Raw genomic sequence first — 5,000 nt, 5'->3', positions numbered from 1 at the left:
TTTCCTCCCATCCCAATTTAGTCGTGCCAATTCCCCCCTCCCCTGTCTTGATCGTTGCTCGCATGTGCCCCCCACTGGTCGGTCGTAAGGAGGGTTGAAGAATCTATCGCATGTCCCCTCCGATACATGCAGAGTCAGCCAGCCACTTCTTTTCACCTGCCAGCACGGACTCTCATTGGCGAGGTGTAACGTGTGGGAGGCTCACACTATACCCTCGACATCTCCTGTCCTTGCTCTGCAGGCGCCCTGACCGACCTGTAGGAGTCGCTGTTTACAACGACCAGATTACCACCCATCAACTTCCATCACGCTGACTCTGCCAATTGAGTCAGTATGACGGCCAGCCCAAGCCGGAGGCAACGCTGACAGCCGGATTCGATACCGGTGTCTCACGAGTTGGTGACGAGCGCTTAGACCGCTGCGCCACCCAGCCGCCCTATTTATCATTGTTTTATAGCAATAGAGGTTAGTATCAATGGGTCTGTGTCTCTATTCCCTCACTCAACTAAGGCTATGGTTAGACTAGTGTATTCCTGGCGTTTTTTTATACGTTTTTGACGACGTTTGATGTCCCTATTACACAGAAATGCGTTTTTTGGCGTTTTTTTGTGGATACGGCTGAAACGCAAAATTGTGTTTGCGTTTGGAGATACGCAAAAAAAACGAATCGACAACAGCGTGTAGTCAGCACGCTAGCCATTGTTGCGAAAACGCCCATGCGCAGTAGATACCATCGCGTGCCCTTCCGGTGACAACAGTGTGTGTGTTTGGGACATAGCTCTGTGTCCCAAATAGCTTCAGCTACCATGTGTTGTCAAGTTATTGTTATAAGGACCCCAGTCCAAGCTACAACAGTCTGCATTCCCTTAACAATTGTTTGTATTGAGCCGTATTGTATTGTACCCATATGCAATATGTTAAATAAAGTTTACATCCATTCATTCTGCTAGCATTACCGATTGCATGAGCAGCTGGCTAACGTGAGCTATCAAGATTCAGACCCTGTTAGCTCAGAGCTCCTCTTTCAACTTAACAAGCATTAAACAAAATGGCCCAGTCATCTATTCACCTTTGTTTAATACACACAGCGTTGTCTCTAATGTTATCTAACTACTGATAGCTCGCGATATCATCAGTTTTGGTGCTGGCTAAGTAGCGTGAGCTAACGTTAGCTTCTAGCCACAATGCTATATTGTTATAATGGCATACTCCATTGACGTTAGCATGCAGCTAACAATGCTACCGATCGTTTTTTAGACTAAACTATCCGCTCTTGGTGGTCACTTGTGTTGATGTTAGTTTTGTTTCATCAACAAATGACAGGCAGAACACACAGTGAATGTATCCGTTTTGTTTATTGCACTTTTATTAGGCTTTGCTGAAAAAGAATTGCTGCATTGAGTAAATAGGCAAGATGGTGGCGCGGCATAGGCGCCTGCCTTATTGACATTTTCTTTGCTGGAGCTTCCAGGAAGTGTATTGGCACATTCGTTCTGATTGGTTGAAATTGCCTTCATGTTTGCCACCTACTGCCACCTACTGCTTTGGCAGTGTACTACATCAGTGTGCTCGGGTGACAAAAACGAAAAAAAAACGAAAGTGTGACTCGAGGCGCACGACGTCGCGGCGATACGCATATGAAAACAATACGAAGTTGATACGAAAGGTGTAACCGCCGCCTAAGCTGTTTTGACGGTTTTGCTGACGTGAATATAGCACTGATTTGCATAACTAACGCCCCCTCTATGGTTGACAGCGACAGCAGAGCGAGTGGAAAATCTTCACTTCCTCAAACAGAGCGAGGCAGATAGTGTAACCCGACACTTCCTCAAACGAGAAAGTGCTCGACTGCGACTCTGCGAGGGAGAGAGAGAGATAGAGAGGGAGAGAGGGAGAGATAGAGAGGGGGACCCATCTTCTCTCACACACGCAGCGTTTACACCAGGGGTCTCAAACTCAATTTTCCCCGGGGCCGCTGGAGGTAGAGTCTGGGTGAGGCTGGGCCGCATCAAATATTCCACAAAAAAGGGTTTCAAGTATTCCAAAAAAAAAGTACAACTGATCCAATCTTCTCAATCTTTAGCAATAACATTTCAGAACATGAACGGTTCTTCAGAACATGAACGGTTCTTCAGAACATAGGCTTCTCAGTGGTGTCAGTGGACTCATCCACAGCTATGGAAATGCACTGTGCATTTTTTTTTATTCTATCACAAAGCTGTTTAATCAAATCACCAGCCAGTATTTCAGTTATTCTGGTTGCTGTGCGATCTGAGGGGGATTTGCTTTTGTTTGCCTTCAAACATGGTCTCCATCACTTCAGTCATACATTATTTTATTATGTATGCATCAGAGAGAGAGAATGGCTTCTTGTGTTTAGCCAACACCCATGCCACTGAGTGAGGACTTGGTTGCTTTTTCTCGGTATGACATTGATTTAACAATAATTCTGCTTGCAGCTTGATATGATGATTTCATTCCATTTATTTTTGTGGTTCTTAGCACTGAATTTTGAGGAAAGGTTGCATTAAAATAACTGTTTGGTTTCGTAGTGGCGTTTCAAATTGCCACCCTTCACAAGAGCTTAGGGTGCCCACCTGTCCCGCGATTCGCAGGGACAGTCCCGATATTGGGACGTTTGTCCCGCGTCCCGCTACAACATAACAATGTCCCGCAATTCAAAAAAAAAAATATATATATATATATATATATATATATATATATATATATATATATATATTATTATTATTATTATTATTATAATTTTTTTATTTATTTATTTTTTATTATTCAAATATTATAATTATTTTCTTTTTTTTAAATGTTGTTAATTTAATGCCTCGTTCCAATACCCTCTTATATTTAAAATAAAAAAAATCGGGCGACGTCAAACCAATGCGCAGCCGAGCGGAGCAGCTCGACTCGAGTCTCGCGAGTCGCGCTGCCTGTCACTGTCAGACAGTCCGAGGCCGAGGCAGCTGCAGTGTGTGTGACGTCAGTCATAACTGATGTTTCTGCAGAATAGCCTAAAGCTTTTTTACGACGCAGTGCTTGAAGTTGAGGGGGATGACACAACTGTCTGTGAGCTTTTCCAGCTCATGACCAGTGTAAGACTGAAACTTGAACAACGATCAAAGGACCGTTATTTTGGATTCAAGACCAGTGCTCTCATGCAGAGGTTTCCTACCACACAGGCTGCTGCGATCGAACAGGACTTTTAAATTTTCTATCAGAGAGCGCTCGCTTACCTAGACAAATGGTTTGATTTCTCTGATCAGAATTACCTGAAACAGGTGTCATGCTTGGCTCTCAAGAAGAGAGCATTCAGCTTCCAAGAGCTTCGCGAAGCAGCTGAAGCTCTTAATATCAGCAGCAAACTGGACTCTGCATTGTTTAAAAAATGTTGTGGGTTCACCAGACACATATTGCGGAGACTGTGCTGTCTCACCTTTTCTTTATGTTATATAGGGTTTGTGGAGACTTTGGGTCTCACCCTTTTGTTATATGAGTAACTGAGTGATCCGCTATTCACAATAAAAACATTATTATATTGTGAAGATCAACCATCGCATTCCGTCTCCTCTCTTCTACACTTCACTGCTAATAATGCTCAGGAAAAGATGGCTGAAAAGACTTAGCTCCTGCTCTTTCTATTAATGGAGTGATTTTATCAGCTTGGATACCAAGATTGATGGTTACCTGCTTAATGATGAAAGTGTGATTAAATAAAGATGTTGGTGACATAGACAGTAGCGGCTGAGAAGGTGATTGGTGAAGCATCTATACAGTTTAATAAGATTAATAACAAAATGTGCTATATATAGCCTACCGTCTGCGTCGAATATGAAATAAAGGCATTTAAATAATAAATACATTTCTTTAATTTTACCCCCCCCCCCCCCTCACCTTGTCCCGCATTGTCCCGCAAAAGCAGTGCTGCTGTCCTGCGACTGAACCATTTTGATCTGGTCACCCTACAAGAGCTACCGTTTCTTGGCATATTAGTCACATTGGTTTGGTGCTGGGACTCAGGATGAACGCATATCTTTCAGTCCATTCACCTTTGAATTGCAGTCGACTTTTCTTTTACTGACCATCTTTGAACATGCCATATTTTTCTGCTGGCTGCCTGCTGGCGAAACTAGGCTACTAGCTACATTTATCTCACGGAGATAAAACTGGGAGCGAGGCTACTGTAGATGCGCTGTCAACTCTGCTCTGACTCGGACTGTTTAAGACCCACCCTACTCTGCATCTGATTCGCAGACTGTGGGTGAGGGGGGAAAACGCTGACGGGACGCTGAATGTGATTGGACCAGACCCGTACACAGACACAGACAGACAGTGGCAGTGCAGCCGGACATGCAGAGCACTGCTCGCAGTCAGAGGAGATAGCGAGGATGCATTTGCCTTCCACTTTACTTGATATCACTCCGGAATCACGTTTCAACCAAGTCACTAACGTAACGTTGCTGTCATGAGCCTGCACTATGGTATCCTACAATTGATCAAATAAATAAAACGTCCAACTCTCGCGCAACGACTCGACAAAAAGTTGCGCGAGGGCCGCACTAACACTAAACTTTGATGTCAAGTAGGGGGCCGCAAAATATCATCCAGCGGGCCGCAATTGGCCCGCAGGCCGTGAGTTTGAGACCCCTGGTTTACACAGTGCTCCGTGCCTCCGTGTGTCCCTCTCTCTCTCTCCCTCTCTCCCTCTCTATCTCTCTCTCTCCCTCGCAGTCGAGCACCAGCATATCACTGTAATATCTTTGCGCATGCTCCCACGCACACGCCCGTATTCCGATCCGTACAATAATAATCACAGGGGTATATATTGTCATTTGAAACAATGAATTTTTTGAATAAAAGCTTACAGATGTGTTCAATAGACTCACAGGAATTGTGTAAAGTTGCCCAAATAGTGCTAGGAATAGCAATGCATGTCCCCTTTAAATCACAGTGTGTATCTGACTGTAAATCCAGTACATTTAACACCA

This window comes from Notolepis coatsorum, assembly GCF_963971535.1.
Source record: "Notolepis coatsorum genome assembly, chromosome: 15".
Classification (NCBI taxonomy): Eukaryota; Metazoa; Chordata; class Actinopteri; order Aulopiformes; family Paralepididae; genus Notolepis; species Notolepis coatsorum.
This window is presented reverse-complemented; position numbering follows the sequence as displayed.